General features: G+C 38.0%; 1 protein-coding gene across 1 annotated transcript in view; it reads right to left on the minus strand.

Moving 5' to 3' along the window:
- Positions 1-292: 292 nt before the first annotated feature.
- The window catches only part of FANCB (FA complementation group B), a 400139-nt gene continuing 382264 nt past the window's right edge, over positions 293-18167 (minus strand). The window contains exon 14 of the mRNA XM_081115081.1: positions 293-391. The gene's annotated coding sequence lies outside the window, so the exon portion shown is untranslated. The remainder of the gene's footprint in view (positions 392-18167) is intronic.

Here is an 18167-nt window from a genome sequence, read left to right on the forward strand (position 1 = left end):
CTTTTGGTAAGAAGATGACTCAGCAGGAGGCTAAGTAAAGTGCTAGAGAAGACAGTCTTTCCTGTGAGCCAAATATGGTGCAGTCTGGCTGATGGATTGGTTATCACCTGCCTCTGGCAGGCCTGGGCAGCCTTTGGACTTCTGTAAATATAATGCCTGTTCCACTCTGGAACTGCCTTTCATATACTCCAGATATTTCTACCTGCCCTTATTTATTAACAGACCAAATCCTAGACATCCCTTACCTTTATTCAAATGGTGGTTAGATTTGTTGACTACTTTTTTTTTTTTTCCTGATGAAGACTCTACTTTTCCCCTTAATAATGTCCATTGCCTTTTTTTCTCATCTTGAAGTACCATGGGTAGGGTGAGACCCTATTCAGTTGGTCATCTGAAAAGAGTAAAAAAGTTATCAATAAAATACTAATGACAAATTTAGGGGGAAAGGAAGAGAGGAGAGAGTAAGGATGGAGGAGAGAGAGCAATGACTATTGGTAATAGATGAGCAAAAGCAGAGGTTCCAGTCTACCTCCATGTTTCATCATTTAGGACATTGTTAACTGTACATGATGAATACTATTTCATCCGAAGAAATATTTTTAGTTTATCTCCACTGCAGAGGTTTTGACCCCAGATATTTTGCTGTAATCTTATCCTCAAAATGTAAATACTCAGACAATGGGCGTCTAAGACAATGCCTTATTGAATCCTTCCTTAATGATAGCAACATTTTTTTTACCCAGAATCAAAGGTTCAGAGAACCAATAGTGTGTTTCTTGTCTAACAGGCCCAACTAAGCCCTATGCTCTCTGTGGCCTTTGGGGCAGGTTATCTGGATGGCTTTACTTCTTAAACAGTTTTAGGTTAGGGCTCTGTAGCAGACATCATATCCTCTCAACTCATCTCTGATTTCAGTCACTGATGAATCAGGCCAACAGTTTTTTACAAGCTTAGTCACACTGTGTTGATAGTGTCTCACCCAAGAGTACACATTGCACATATTCCTGATTTTTCTTAGAATCTTCTCTGACCCTATCGTTGCCCATGTGATCCATTAATACAGGAGAATCAACACACCAGGGGGCAACCTTCCAAACAATTCTTGGAGGCATTTATATGCTTCTCAGAAGATGCTGGTGGAATCAAACTTCATTGCCTACAGCAATAACCTGGCAAACTCATTGTTATATTGGTTTTTTAATTTCTCAGTCTCACTCCAATTTCCTTATTCTTGCTTCCCGGTATCATTTCCAAAATCCTTGCTTTACATTCTACTTGGAGTAAATCTAAGCAACAACAAGACTCTGAAAAAATGTACATTATACAAAATGTGATTCAGGTACCTCATATAGAAAAATTAATAAATGCAACCAAGCCTTTCCTGCATGTCTACTGACATGATCATTATTGGTAAACACAATGGTCAATATCCTAGATTTCAATGCATAGCCTGTCAAATACACCAGGGAACTCAATTAAAGTGAGGCTAAACTTAATGATATGTAGATAGAGAGCTCTATCTCTTTTTGAAAATAGGATATACAAATGCCAAAGTCATTATAGCCTAGAGTTGCCAGGTAAAGTAGTATTCAATAGATAGAAAGGGGAACTACTAAAGACTGCAGGGTCAAGAAACCACTCTGTTTTTGTCCTTGATATTTGACCTTTCATTCTATGCCCCTTTCGAAGCTTTCTTCTCAAGACAACTTGCCTACTGTCTCCCTCAATTTTTCTATCATCAAGGAAAGTGATCTAATAAAATAATTGAAAACAAGTGCTTTGATGAATCACTATGTTATGCTGGCCATAAATTTCAAGAGATATTTACACTTGCAGGCCTACATTTTTAACAGCTATGTCACCATCCAAAAGAAGAAGCACATCTACTGCATTTAGTTGGGTGTGTTGCTATGATGTGGTAATAACTTGATAATAACCTCTAGTTCATGCTACAGCAGGATTTATCTAAAATGAAAAGATTTCCCTTTCTTTCACAAAACATATAACACTCTATTGACTATCTAAAAAGGCAAATTGTGATTGTGTTGAATTTAAAAAGTTGAATTTTTAGAAAATCCATAGTCTTCACTTTGAAATATATACAATTCTTCTTTTATTATTAAAGTTTTTTCAGTTTTCATTTGTCCTTAATATTATTGTTACATGATACTGAGATTTGTATTTTATAATCAATTCATCCAAAGACATCAGGCCAACTTAATATCAAAAGCCTTCTCATATGGTTATGTAAGATGTTTAACATTGGGGAAGAACAAACTCTCTTTGCAACTCTTCTGTAAATCTAAAAATATTTCAAAACAAAATGTTTCCTTGTCTGTTGATTTTATTTTTAAAGTCTTCTCAGGTGGATTTCTTCACTTGTCAGTGTCACGACACTGAATTTTCTATCTGAACTTTATTACTTTCCTTTTTTGTCTCTATTCTGAGACAGAAGGTATGTGTCAAAAATTATAGGAAAATAGGTGCACTTTTTATGTCAAAAGTATGTATTCTCATGAAGTTCTTTTTTTCCACTTAAGAAGGGAAAATGGCCAATCCTCTTAAACTTAGAGAGTGTGAGACAGTGTGTACACTCCAGTAGGAATCTAGCTGATTCTTGAGATAATTGTGAAAACAATGTTTGTCATCTCCCGCTCATATGAGCAACAAGCTCAAACTTTACATTAATTCATAAGATATAAATTGTTTTATTAAAATCATTCTCCATAACTTATTTTTTCAAATCCTTTATTTTTATCAGAAAAGGATTTTAAGCAGAAAAAGTGCTCAAAAAAGTTAGGCATAAGTGCAAATTAGCTGTGGCGTATGCTTTCCAAACATGTTTTCATTTTGTAAATAGAATTATAGACAGTAAAATATAGCAGAAACGGGTGAGTTGCAGGCCCCATTGGGATGATATATAAAAGCAGATAATGGAATGCAGATCTTCCTAGACCTTTGATACGCACAATATTTTGGTAAAATAAAAACCTTATACCAAAACAGATTTGGAATTGGGCTTTCTTTTTTTTTCTCTGCCATAGTCCTCTTATTAACTGCATAAGCCATTCATTCAGGGAAAGGACCATTTTAGTATGCCTGCTGAATGTTATATTTTGTGCTTCTAGGACGCACCAATATATATGGAACCCTCTTTTATAAAACTACATCTAGCACTGAAATTTGAGGGCAATTTATTTTCAGAGTGTTGATTTTTCTCTTTGGCTGGAAGGCCTCAACCAGCCCTTCCTAGGTAGTCTCTCCTTGGATAAACTTCCCAGTGATATCTCAGCAAGAAGAGAGAATATTTCTCACTATCTTCTGGGACACAAGTGATGACTCATGTTGTTGGGCAGACCGAAGATGTCCTCGTGAGGCTGTTCTTAGACTAATATTTATTCTGGATTCTCCTTCAGTAGATTCTAGATTTGGGGTTGCCTTAATGTTTCTCTTCCACTTGAAATGCTGCCAGGTTCTAGGTTTATGGATTTTTTTCTGCCAACTTCTGAAGCCTGAAATGTATTGTCTATGCCCAGAAAGAGGCAGGTGACCTCTTTGAGGCCATTCATCTCTTCGTTCCTCTCTTGGTGGCCAAAATTATTAGTTGCTTAAGGAAGCTGGTTATGTTGTTGAATCTCAAATCTGCCAGTGCCACTGGGGGAACTGACTGAATCTTTTTGTCATCTATAAAATTAAGGTCATAATACCTCTTAGATATTTTATGAGAGTTTAACATTATTGATTTATATCTATATAGACATAGATATATAAAACCCTCCTTCAGGTGCTCCATATCTTTGGTTACTTGCCCTTCTGAAAAGATCCTTGCGTTTTTATGCTGCTCCTAGAACTGGCAGTGCTGGCTCCTCTTATTCCCTCTAGAACAGTGGTTCTCAACCTTCCTAATGCCGCAACCCTTTCATACAGTTCCTCATGTTGTGGTGACCCCCAATTTCATGGTTACAAATTTAACATAATTAAAGCATAGTGATTAATCACAAAACAATATGTAATTATATATGTGTTTTCCAATGGTCTTAGGTGACCCCTGTGAAAGGGTCGTTCAACCCCCAAAGGGGTCGTGACCCACAGGTTGAGAACCGCTGCTCTAGAGGGCAGTCCCAAGTAGAATCCCGCACAATCATCAAACTTGACCCACTGTGTGGTGTGGTACCATCAGATGTCTCACTTTTAACTGATGAGTACAAAATACTCAGGGGGCCTAATGGAGAAAGATTTTATGATGCTAGGCAGTGTTTTTCCAAAGTTGATAGATACTCCATCTAATGTACCTTGAAACCTAGTCTTGCAATGACTCAAGAGAGCCCAACAAGCAAGCAGTAATAGTTATTGCTTCCTCTGCAGTTTTGAACTTTGTTACTGGAAAAACTTGGCAAATATTTCTGGGCTGAGAGTCACAGAGTTCAAACTGAATCATAGATATTATCTATTCACTCAAGCCCCAAATCTAAACTGAGCCCAATAGTGATGCTAGTTTGTTTACACATAAATACATTCACCATTATGGATCATCTGGTCTTCCATCCTGTTCTACCCAACCATTTATGCCCTTCCTTTCATTGTTCCTTATTTTAATTCCATTGACCTTTTAAGCTTAAAATCCATCTATTCCATCAAATCTCTCCAGATCACTAAACTCAGACTGAAGTTATATATCTCTTCTCTGAATTGCTGTTGGTATAATCATGCATTAGCTTGTGATCATCATCATCCTCTCACTGTTATTTAATGAGAAACATGTATCAGGTTTTATTTTCTCAAAAAAGGTGATCAACCCTTAGAGAAAACATTATGCTTTTTGTGTCTGCTCTAATGCTTACAACTAATGTTAGTGGACATGATATTTTCATTTGCATAATGGCTTCTTCAAATACCTGTGGACCATCAATTCTCAAATATTTCTGCTACTGGAGTCTGTTTCTATTTGTTTGTTAGTTTATTTTGTTCATTAGACTAACAAACAAAATTAAAACTGACTCCAGTAGCAGAACTCTTTCAGAGGGAAGGGGGGGTTGTTGCAAGGCTGGGTGAAAAGGGTAAAGGGATTAAGCAAGCAAACAAATAAACAACTTAAAAACACAGAAACAGTATAGTGATTATCAGAGGATAAAGGGGGTGGAGGGAGGTAGAAGACGATAAAGGGGGATAAATGGTGACGGAAGTAGACTTGACAGAGTGGTGAACACACAATACAATAAACAGATGATTCACTATAGAATTGTACACCCCAAACCTATATAATTTTATTAACCAATGTTACCCCAATAAATTCAGTAAAAAATAAAAAAAGATTTCTGCTACTAGAAAAGATCAAATGCATATAAATAATCTAACATTTGAGTTATTCCAAATGAGTTTTGGAAGATATTAGTGGCAGCTATATTCTTTCCCTAATAAATAATTCATGAAAAGTAATAGTAACATCAACACTTATTAGGACTTTATACATCTCATAGCTTAGTTCAAACTAATAATGATTCATCTATATTCTCTGAGAACCTGTAACAGAAGACCAGAAGATGGGGCCCAGTCAGGGACTGGTTACAGAAAAGTCTAGAGATCCCAGTTTCCTTGGTACTCCACATGGTACCCATAGCCATATTGGTCTATCCCAGTGATGGCGAACCTAGGACACGCGTGTCAGAGGTGACACGTGAACTCATTTTTTTGGTTGATTTTTCTCTGTTAAATGGCATTTAAATATATAAAATAAATATCAAAAATATAAATCTTTGTTTTACTATGGTTGCAAATATCAAAAAATTTCTATATGTGACACGGCACCAGAGTTAAGTTAGGGTTTTTAAAAATGCTGACACGCTGAGCTCAAAAGGTTCGCCATCACTGGTCTATACCTATGCATCTGCCACAATTCGTTTGTGTTTCTCATTGACATCAGTTGACAAGTGCTTGAAAGCAGCACACAACCTACATTCACATTCTGGCTCTTCCATTTCCTAGCTGTGTGATCATGGACAACTTACCTAACCTCTCTATAACTGAGAGTCCTCCTGAATAAAATGAGGGTAATAATAGTCCATATTTCATAGGGTTGTTTGCCTGAGAGTTAAATGATATGTGTAAATTGCTTAGCACAATGTCTGAGATATAGTGAAATCTCCAATGTTAAAGAGAGAATAAACCAGGGCAAGTACACATGAGAGGGAGAGAGTCACAAGAAGTTCTATTTTTTCCTTTGTTCTTCTAAATCCAAAATGTATGGAATTCCAGACAGGGAGGAGTAGCTAAGTATAGAGACAACCCAAGTCATGTTCTCCTCTTCAGAGAGAATGAGGAGAAAGAGAAGCAGCACAAAATGAGTGCAAGAGCAACTTGTTGATGGATACAAAATTACCATGGGTAAGCCATTGTTACAAGGAGGGTGGAGGGGCTCTTAGCTTTTGGGAGCTACATGGAAACAATGTGGTGTGGCTCAAATATCAAGAAATGGTTGACATCCAAAGATTCCCAGAGGGTAGACTTTGTGCCTTAGTTTATTGGCCAATGGATGATATTATTGGACTCCTGCTATGATGTTGGGGCTGGTGACCCAAAGAACATTTAAGGGCTCAAGGTTTTGGATGGGGAAATGGGACACAGCATAAACATAACTGCAACTTTGGGTGGGAGAAGTGTGAATTAAAAAGAAACAAGAGTTTAAGCAATCATATGAAAAGTGCCAAATCCGGGCTACAGAGAGAAGACATCACCAAAGTCACTGAGAGAGAGCTGCCTAGTGAAGGGGTGATTTAAGCTAGACATTGAAAGTTGAGTAGGAGTTTAATTTAAGCAAGCTACAGCAGTGTGTTATGATAGAAAGACACTCACTCTTGCCTCAAACAGGCTGGGGTTAGAAGCCAGGCTATACCCCTCATCAGCTTCATTTACTAAATAATAGATACCGTATTTTTCTGTGTATAAGACATTATTTTTTCCTAAAATTGTTAGACTGAAAATAGAAGGGCGTCTTCTACACAGAAGTCAGCTGAGGAGGGAGTCACATGGGTGTGTAGCTGGCCAAACCTAGTCAAACGGGCTTCCTCCAATCATGAGCCTTATTGTTACGGACATCAGCTGATGCCTTAATTGGAGGTGGAGGTGGAGAGTGCACAGATGCAACAGGGACCGGAGCGTTCTGAGCCCATAAAGATGTCAAAAAATAAAAAGATAAATACCGGTAAGTGATTGTCTTACTCTGCAAAATTCAAACAGAATGTAATCAGCTCTGCAAAAGAGCATGGGAATAGAGCTGCAGAGAGACAATTTGGACCTCCTCCCACTGAGTGTATGATAAGACAGTGAGGAAAACAGGAAGAACAACTCCTTACGATGCCAAAAAAGAAGAAGGCCTTAAGAGGAAAACCAGCAAAATGGGCAAACTTGGAGCAGAGGCTTAAGACATGGATTATGGAGCAGCACCAGAGTGGCGTATGTGTGTCAACCAAGCTTATTCAATGTCAGGCAGAATGTTTGCGAGTGAAATGAACATTGTTGATTTTACAGGAAAGGCAAAATGGTGCTTCAATTTCATGAGGAGAGAAGGGTTGGCCATGAGAACATGAACAAAGTTAGCTTAGAAAATGCCACCAGTTTATGAGGATGATCTCACATATAGAGACAGTGACTCAGAAGACAGCAGCAATACAATAGAATTTGGAGAAATTGATATGTCTGGAACTGATAGTGATGAAGAAGAGAGCAGTGATGCAACAGAGGCTGAATAAAGTGATATGTTGCATAATATCATAATACTGGTATGTAAACATTACGTACCGTGGTAATTACTACTAGTAAATAAAAATGTGTTCTGTTTTATGTTTAAAATATTGATTTCTTAATTTTGGGTTGGAAAAGTGGGGGGTGTCTTATACATGGGGCATCTTATACATGGAAAATATAGTACTTTCAAGACTATGATGGGGAATATTTGTTAAGTATCTAGTACAGAGTCTTGCATATAGTAGAGCCTCAAAAATAATAGCCAGTGTTGGTACCTATAGAATCTTGGAGTATTTTTTTTTATCATGATGCTGCCTTAAACACTGGCAAGCACAGCTCTTTCATTATGAACCTGGGTAATAGTAGTAAATATCTGCAGGAGTTTCTGCTCACCTCCCTGGAAATAACATCAGGAAAGGACACAGGCCTAATTCAGAATAAGAAGCCCATGACAGAAGCAATGGAACAAACTCAAGTCGGCAGCTACAGCAAACTTCAAGGACAGACAAGGTCCTTGGAAGGGCTGATCTATTACAAATTATAAATCAGGAATTCTGTCTTCAGCTTTTCTCCCTCCTCCTTCAATCTTTTTCCTCCTTCCTTTCCCTCGAAGTGCAATGTGGACCTCAAGCTGCTTTGCTCTGCCCATCAATGGGTATAGGATGCAGTCTGATCAAACTCCTAAACACTAATACTTAAGGGATTTATTAAGTCAGATATTTAAAATATTTCAAGGGATGGACAGTGTTTAAATCATGTATGTCTGAGAGTAGGAATTTGGGTGTTAGCAACCTATCAACAGATGAAGTAGAGAGTGAGGTGGTTATGACCAGAATACTGAATTCATTTCGTATGGAGAAAAGCAAGGTGAAAGGGAGAAGTTCTTGGCATTTAGAACCATGGGAAATAACATCTCAACTCTGGCACTTTTTAGATATTGATCCTTGTCAAGCAATTTTGCCTCCCTGTTCTCATTTTTTTTTTTTCAAGTGAGTAATGGGAATGATAGTCCTTACCTAATACAAGATGTTCTTAGGTTTAGACAAGCACTTCCCAAATTGAATGTGCACACAAACCACTTGGCCATTTTGTTAAAATACAGATTCTGATTCAGGAGTTCTGGAATGGAGCCTGATATTCTGAATTTCTAATGAGTTATCAGATGGTGTCAATGCTGCTAATCCAAGGACCACATTTTGAGCAGCAAGAGGCTATTAGATAATGTAATTAATGATCAAGTGGGCTTTCTTCCCAGGCAATTTGGTGGAAAGAGATCATTTCTCGCCCTTGCCTTGCTACCAGTTATTATAAAAAGAAAGAAAAGAAAAGTTGAGTTGAGGCTGGAGACTTGTCGAGAAGAAAAATTGCCACCAGGGTTTGGGGAGGGAGCTACTGCTTAAGCAGAAAGGCTGAAAACTATATTTTTCATCTTGAAAGGAGCTTCTTCAGAATCTTCTGGTCCCAGTTGCTGAGGGAGGTCAATCATGCTGTGAGTTTTCCTCCTCTGAGCACCAAGCCATGGCTGCTGTGTTTCCAGAAGCAGGCTGCTTAGTTCTAGTGCTGTTTTTTAGCTGCTGTTCATTTGTTCCCTTTTCATTTGGTTGTAAACATGATTGATATTTATTTTAAGGAAAATAATCTTAGTTTTAGCATTCTCACATTTTATCCCACTTCTATAAATATGAGTAGCTAGATTTCTAAAGGTTTACTTCATAAATGTGTTACTTTCTCTTCTCAGAATTGTTCCTCCCCTACATTTTGTCTCTAGTCTTCCTCATTTTCTTTATCTGGCTAATGGTGGTGAAATTTACATTCTTGAGGAACTTATTCTGGTATCAATTATAGCCACATCATTCACATTCCCTCATTTACTGGCTCAATTATCCTGTAGCTGAAAAACATTGTGTGTTTCTGTGCACGGGATTAAAGCCAGCCTCTTGAACTAGAGTTGGTTCATTTTAATCAGTTGGGAAAGCATAACCATTCCATCCAGGGCAATATTACCTCCCTGAGTCTATGCACACATTGCTGGTAAACACTTGTTAAGCACCATGTTGGGCGCTAGTCATGCACAAGACATTGCAGAGAAAATAATGAGAGCAATAAAAAAGGAAAACCATATTCTCCTCTAGCAGGGTGAAAAAGAGAATGTGAAGGAGGTAAAGGGGAGGGTGGGAAGATGGCCCAGTGTTCCTTTGCCTAAGTTGGTTTCCCATCTGCAAAATGAAGGTAGGCTTTAGCGAATCTGTAAAACAAATTAAAAATTGTTTTAAAACAGTCTTTTATAATTTAAAAAGTTAACCCTTGACAACATGGTTTAAAAAAAATTAAGGGGTATTTTTTTTATGAACAGAACATTGATATATTATACATATCATATATTTAAGGAGCACAATTTAAGTTTTGACACATGTATACACCAATACAATCATTATCACAATAAAAATATTGAACATATTCATCCCCCTCCTCCAAGTTTCCTTGTGGCCCTTTGTAGTCCTTTCTCCTGCCCTTCGGGTCACATCACTCATCCCCAGGAAATAATTGATTTGCTTTCTGTCACTATAGATTAATTTGCAGTTATAGAATCCAACAATATGTACTTTTATGATTGAGTTCTTTTACTCAATATAATTATTTTGACATTCATCCAGGTTGTTCATTTTTTTTACTGAACAATATTCACTTTTATGAGTATATCATAGTTTATTTACCTATGAACCTGTTGCTATATAATTGGATTGATTCCAATTTGTGGATATTACAAATAAAGCTTCTATGTTAGCCTTTGTATGAGCATATACTTTTTTTAATTGGATAAATACCTAGGAATAGAGTAGTTAAATAATTTGGTGGGTGTTGAATGTTTTAAGAAATTGCCACAAATTGTTCTCATTTTATATTCCCACCAGGATATGAACATTTTTGTTCCTCCACATCCTTGCCAACACTTGATATGTTTAGTATTTGTTATTTTAGACATTTGAATTAGTGTGGTAGTATCACATTGTGGTTATAATTTTAATTTCCCTAATGACTAATGGTATTGAGCATATTCTTATTGCTTATTTGTCATCTGTATGTCTTTTTTGATTAAGTATCTGTTCAATCTTTTGCCCATTTTATATTAGAATATTTTTTTAATTTTATTAAGTTTGAGAGTTCTTTATATATTCTGAGTACAAGTGTCTTACCAGAAAAATGCTTTCCAAATATGGAGCTAGCATTTCAGTGGATTCAGAGGTGAGTAAGAGCCAGGCCCTGCTTATAGGAGCTCACAGTTCACTGAAGGGACCAGGACAATAAAAAATAATAACTGAAGTTTAGGGGATGCAATTGAGACTCTTGCAGAGTGCCATGGGAGTGTACATGAGAGTACAAGTTTCACCTGGGAGAACTTGGAAAGATTTCCCAGAGGATGAGAACCTAAAGCTTTGTTTTGAAATGTGAAGAGTTGGGTAGGTGGCTAGCATTTGTAAATGAACATTCTAGGCATGGAGATTCTGTGAGAAGGCATGAGGGTAGTGAAAGGTGAACATGGTGGTGGGTTAGCATGCTGGTGTGTGGGTAGGCTAAATGGCCATCTCAGATGGTGGATAAAGAAAAATTGAATTTATTTAAGGGAAGGGATGGGAGATGGGATATCCTAAGGCAGTGGTCAGCAAACTCATTAGTCAACAGAGCCAAATATCAACAGTACAACGATTGAAATTTCTTTTGAGAGCCAAATTTTTTAAACTTAAACTATATAGGTAGGTACATTGTTATTAACTTAATTAGGGTACTCCTAAGGCTTAGGAAGAGCCACACTCAAGGGGCCAAAGAGCCGTATGTGGCTCGCGAGCCGCAGTTTGCTGACCACTGTCCTAAGGGAAAGACTGCACAGCACCAAGCCAAGGGGGTGGGGAGTCGATGATGGCAGGACCCAGGAACTGGAGTTTCACCCTTATCTGCAGTCACTGGTGAGAAACTCATGTCAGTGGGTGTGGGGCTGATCTGGGCTGGGAATGTGGATGGGATGTAGGTGTGTGATCAGGTGCCTTCAGGGAAGTTTCCGTTCCTTGTATGGTCTGACTCCTAGTGTCCAGCAAGCTTTTCCTGGTCTTTATCTCCTGCAGCAGGAAGCTTACAAATGGTCCTTAAGGATTGTGTTGCCCTATAGGCCTAACAGGTAGGTTTGTGGCTCATGCATCCTAGATGATCAGAAGGGACAGGGAGGATGAAAATAGGTAAGGCAAAGAAGGGTGAGACTATACAGTGTTGTCTGATTGTGGAATGTTTTGTTAATCAGGCTTAAGAACCTTTTTTTCTTCAAAGCAATAGGGATTTTGATGAATGTTCTTAAGCACCTGAGTAAAATGGTCAGATTTGCATTTTAAGAAAATATTTTGCAGTGATGGTGAAGGATTGGAAGATAATCAGTTCAGAAAAAAAATGACAAGAACTTAAAGCAGTGATTGCAGGAATAGAGAGGATACAATTGCTTATAGGAGCTCACAGTTCACTGAAGGGGCCAAGATATTTAAGAGGAGTGGTAGGTGTTGATGATTTTTAAAATGTAAGGTGAGGCCATGCCGGTGTGGCTCAGTGGTTGAGTATCTACCTATGAACCAGGAAGTCATGGTTTGATTCCCAGTCAGGGCACATGCCCAGGTTGTGGGCTCGATCCCCAGTGTGGGGTATGCAGGAGGCAGCTAATCAATGATTCTCTCTCATCATTGATGTTTCTCTCTCTCTCTCTCCCTCTCCTTTCCTTCTCTGAAATCAATAAAAATATGTAAAATAAAATGAAATGTTACAGGTGAGGGCTCTAGCTGGTTTTCTTCTGTGGTTAGAGCATTCGGCCTGTGGACTGAAGGGTCACAGGGTGGCGGGATAGATTCCTGTCAAAGGCACATACCTTGGTTTCAGGCTCGATCCCAGGCCCGGTCAGGGTGCATGCAGGAGGCAACCAGTCAATGTATCTCTCCCACATCAATGTTTCTCTCTCTCTCTGCCTCTCCCCTACCCTTCCATTTTCTATTAAAAAATCAATGGAAAAAATATCCTCAGGTGAGGATTAACAAAAAAAAAATGTTTCAGGTGAGGGAGATGGTGGTATGTAGGATGGTTCCCAGATTCTGCTTGAAACAATGGGATGATTTGAGGGCACATTCATTATGCCCAGGAGTAGATGAACAGGAACAGAAGAGGTAGAGAATATTATGGATTCTCTTGTATTGCTGATTACATTTATTCAACTTTTTAAAACTGAGTGTTCACTATATATCAGGAACTGGGTATATGATGGGGATCAAAGCAGATACTGCACTAGCTTTCACAGAGTAAAGCGTCTAGAATGGAAGTGAGAAAAAGGAATAATCCCACAAATGTGTCATTTAAAACAATTAGCTCTAAATTGCTTAAGGTAAATAATGGGGTGCTTGTATAGTGCACTCAGGTAGACTTCAGTCTCAAAAAACAATACCTTTCAGAAGTTAAGTTTAAGAGAATATCTGAAGAAGTTAGGTTAGTGAAGGTAAATGAATAATGTTTCCAATAGAAGGAACAAGACATGTTAAATATTGTAGGACATCAGTTTCCAATAGCAGATAGAAACATGCACTCAGAAATGAGGCCTGAGATGAAGTTGTTAATCCATGGTGTCAGGTAAAAGTATGGCAGAAAATGAAAACTTCAGGGGAGGTTTTGTATGATGAGGAGAGAATAAAGCTGATGCTTGACCTCTGGGATACCAATATTAAAGTGTAGACAGTGTAGGAGAGCAAGTCAGCTAAAGAATAATCAAGCATCTAAGAAGAGAAGAAAGAAAAGACAAAGCCTAAAAAGAGGAAATTCATGGCTACCGATGTCCAGTGTATGGAAATGACTGTTCTGGTTTATTAAATTCTACTTCTCCTCACCTTGTATGGAAACCTCTGCATTGTATTAACTAAATTTTGATCATTGTCTGTTGCCAGGCTGAACCAGGTTCCTACCTCATTAAGTCTCAAGGAAGGTATGCACATAAAGAAAAAATATATTTTATATTGACATGAAATGTTCTCAAGGAAATTTGTTTTGGCATTTTCCCCCCTGCTTGTCATACTAAAGAGTGATTGATAATTTTGGATTCATGAAATCACTTCCTAGCATATTTTAAATGTAATTACATTCTAAATTATGTACTCCTTGTTCCATGAAATGACTTAGAATACTGTGGCCATTTCTTCTCTTCTAGGAAGAAAAATCAAGACCACCAAAAAGGTCCTCCCTCCCTGAAATAATAGCATGCATCCATACACGAACAAGAATGTTTGCTAGGCAGGCTTGCTGCAAGGCTCAAACTAACTACCCAAAGAAAAACTATTATCCTTCTCCCTGTCTCCATGCTTCTATAGGTTGGTCCTTCAAAGTATAACTCATCATCTTCTGCATAGAGTTAACTCCAATATTATAGTCCTCAACTCATTGCCCTTCTATTAATAACAATGATTTCTTAAGAACTTGCTGTGTATCATGCACTGTGCTAAGCACTATTGAACAATACATTGTGAGGTAGACTTATGACAGCCGTATTATAGAAGAGGAGGCTAAGGCTTAGACATATTAAATTATTTGCCAGATTTGTTGAAGTCTAATAGCTTAACCATCAAGTATCATACAAATCATAACAAAGATCATTTATCACTCAGATATGCAGTAACAAACAACTCTTTTGTTATTATCTCTTAATAACAAATGTTTATCACTCATACAGTATGTACATCATTTAGTTCTGCTGAATGCCCCCTTACCCCATGGCCCAGGCGATTAAAGCTGCCATTATCTTGAAAGTTGCTGGTCATAAAGATAGAGAGTAAGAGCTCTGGATGATCTTGCATTAGCAACTAAATGCTTTAGCACAAAAGTGACAGACACTGCTTCCATTCACAACTCATTGGCCAGAGCTAGTCACGGGGCCCACATGACCACAAGCCTTCTGGTAATGCAATCTATCTTAGGACTTGGAAGTCAGAAGGGCCCAAAGTGAGCTGTATTGATGACCACACAAAGTAAAGGGGTTCTACTTATTAGATTTCTGCATCCATTTCAACATCCTGCATTCTAGATTTTAACTGGTAAGAACATCAAAATTGTGTTGCAGAATTAAAACCACAATGATATACCACTTTCATACCACTAGGGTGGCTACAAAAAAAAAAAAAAGACAGAAAATAGTACATGTTCATGAGGATGAAGAGGAATTGGAATCCTCATACATTGCTGGTGAGAACATAAAATGCCACTTTGGAAAAACAATCTGACAATGCTTTACAATGCTCAATATAGAGTTACCACATGACTCAGCCATTCTATTTTAGGTATATACCCAAGAGAAATGAAAACATATGTCCACACAAAAACTTGTATACTAATGTTCATAGCAGCCTTATTCATAATAGATCAAAGTGGAAACAATCCAAGTGCCTATTGTGGACCAAAAAGGAGCCACATGCTAACCTGACAAGCTTAGGGAACGCCTGCAAGTCAGTCTTTCAACTCAAAGACCTAAAGTAACCACGAAGGATGGTCTGAAGGTAAAACTTTAACTGAAAGCAGTTTATGGTGGGTAGTCATGTCCTAGGCTAGTATCTTCCTTGATAAAGATCAACTTCAATTTTACTGAGCCTATTGTCTTTTTGCATCTAAGATAACATACCTGTGAAATCAGGGTCATTTGTAACTTCCCTTTTTCCGGACCCTTTAGGGCACAACCAAATGCACCTAGGCACCAGGCTGGAGACCACAAATTCCCTCATTATTAGTTATCTGGTTGACTGTTAACTATCCTGTATCCAACTGTGTAAACAAAGTATGTGTCTATCATTTTATTTTTTTATCCAATCCCAGAGATTCCCCCCCCTTGCTTTCTCCCACCTCCTTAATCTATCACCAATGGATTTCATGTAATTCACTATGTCTCCTCATTTGATTGTAATATATAAAATAGGGTGAAAAAACTGTCATTCTCCGGAACATTATCCCAATACGTTGAGATTCTGCTTCCTGGCAATTGTTGACAGTTTGGCTCAAATAAGCTTAAAAAAAATTCTTTACAGGTTTGAATGTTTTTTTTTATGTTAACACTATCACCAACTTATGAATGGATAAAACAAAATGTGGTATATCTATACAATAGAATAGTAGTTGGCAAAAAAAAAAAAAAGAATGTGGTATTGATACATGCTAAGGGAAAGAATCCAGTCACAAAAGATCAGATAGTGTATTAATTGATTTATATGAAATTTCCACAATAGGAAAATTCACAGATACAGAAATATTAGTGATTATCTAGTGCTGAGGTGTTGGGAGGAAATGGGGAAATGTAGCATATATCAGCATTGCAGTGTCTGGCTGTTAAGGACAGCTGACCCTGAAATGATACTGAGGGAAGTACCTCCCAACCAAGCCACCTGAAGACTGATGATGAGCTGTTTATTAGGCAAAATTGGGTTTAAATGTGAGAGGGGAAGAAAGGAACTGAGATGTGCTTATTGTCAATTACCCAAGGAGGCAGATCTCAAAGGAAAAAGCAATGGTGAAAAACTTGTGATTATTATGAGTTATAATGAAAGTATGTGTAGAAACTAATCGGTATTTTGCTTTTTTAATTTTTATTTATTTATTTATTTTAAATTATCTTCTGAAAAAAGTGCTATGAACTTGGAGCTCATTTTTTAATGGCATACAGAAGTTTGGTTTTCAGAAATAATTTAACAATATACAGAGGACATATTATAGAATTGTACTCCTGAAACCTATATAATTTTATTAACCAATGTCACTCCAATAAAGTCAATACAAAAGAAATAATTTTCAATGTGAACTAGGCACATTCCAAGTTGAAAACCAAAATTATTAAATTAAGATGTGAAACTGCCAATGGTAAAAAAAAAATTAATAACAACTAATCTCTTTCTGAAAATTCTGCTCAAGAGATGTGCATGTAACCCAGTGAAATACAGTATTTAAGAATGTCTGAGAAGTTGTAAACTATATTCATAATTATGTCCAGGGTGAGACATGGTTCCTAAGAACACTGATTAGGAACTGTCTCAAGACAATACAACCAGTGTTAAATAATTGATATTTGAAGACAAAATTTTGCTTAAGAAAAGATTGACCTTGGGATAGAACCAAGTGAGATAAAGAAGGAGACTCTGGCAGAAAGCCTAGATCTTCTCAATTCTTGGGAAAAGACCAACTATTTTTTCCTGTCTGGAACATTTAGAATTTTGACTTGAAACTGTAAAAAGGTATGTGTGGGGATGGGGAGGGGGAGTAGGGGGATAAGGGCTTTTCCTCCACCCCCACCTTTTCAATGAAAGGTAATTCAAAATTGGGGAAGTTCCTCAAGAAAGTTTGGCTAAATGAGATTTGATTTTAAAATAGTCAGAAAGAAAAGAAGTTTTCTGGCTTTCTTAGTCAGATTAGAAAAGATCCTGAGAGAAGGGAAGGCAAACAGGGAGAAAATACATCTCAAATAACAAAATTTTTAGAACACTGGATCCTCAAAACTGAAGAAGGATTAAGCCTTTCTGCAACATAGATCATAGATGGAGATACTGCAGAGCAGTGGCCTTTAAAAGTAATACCACTGGATCAAAGAAGCTGAAGGGATTTGCCAAAAACATATATACATAACAGACACAGACAACAGTGTGGTGCTAGCCAGAGGGCAAGGGCAGTGGGGGAAGGTGGAGATGGGCAAAAACAGGGGGGATGGGGGGTGGAAAAGACTTTTTGGGGGCAATGGGTGCACGATGCAGTGTGCAGATGATGTTTTATTGAACCGTACACTTGAAACTTATATGGTTTTGCAAACCAATGTCACCCCAATAAATTCAATTAAAAATAAAAAAGTAAAAAATATATTTTAAAAAGTAACACCAAGAGAGATTTTAAAATGGTGGCTAAATAGAAGTATCATGTACTCCTCCTGAGGCCAGGCAAGAAAAGCAACTAAATCGGAGAACATCCTCCTGGAATTAACAAATTAGACACAGCTAAGGAGAGAATTTTCAAAAAGGAAGGACAGAGGACACATAGAGAACTCCACTTGCCAGCCATAATTCACATGGAACCACCACAGTGCCTTGGCAGTTAGTGGTGGAGTACCTCCCGCCAGGCTCCCAGATGTCTGCAGTGCACGTTTGCCAGAGTGACCTCCAATACCAGGCCTCCTAACCAGTCTGCCAAGACCCAGCATCCCAGGATCCAACTCTAGGGCCCCTCAGTGAGTGCAAGCCAGGGGGGCCCATGTGCCCCACCTTCACCCCAGGCCCCAGAACCATGCTGCCAGTCTGACCCAGAGCAATCTGGTGACTGATCCACCCTGAGCTCTGGGACCTGCTGCTGGGATGACCTAGAGCAACCCAGTGCACACCCCACTCTAGGCCACAGGA

This window comes from Myotis nattereri (assembly GCF_964212035.1).
Source record: "Myotis nattereri genome assembly, chromosome: X".
Lineage (NCBI taxonomy): Eukaryota > Metazoa > Chordata > Mammalia > Chiroptera > Vespertilionidae > Myotis > Myotis nattereri.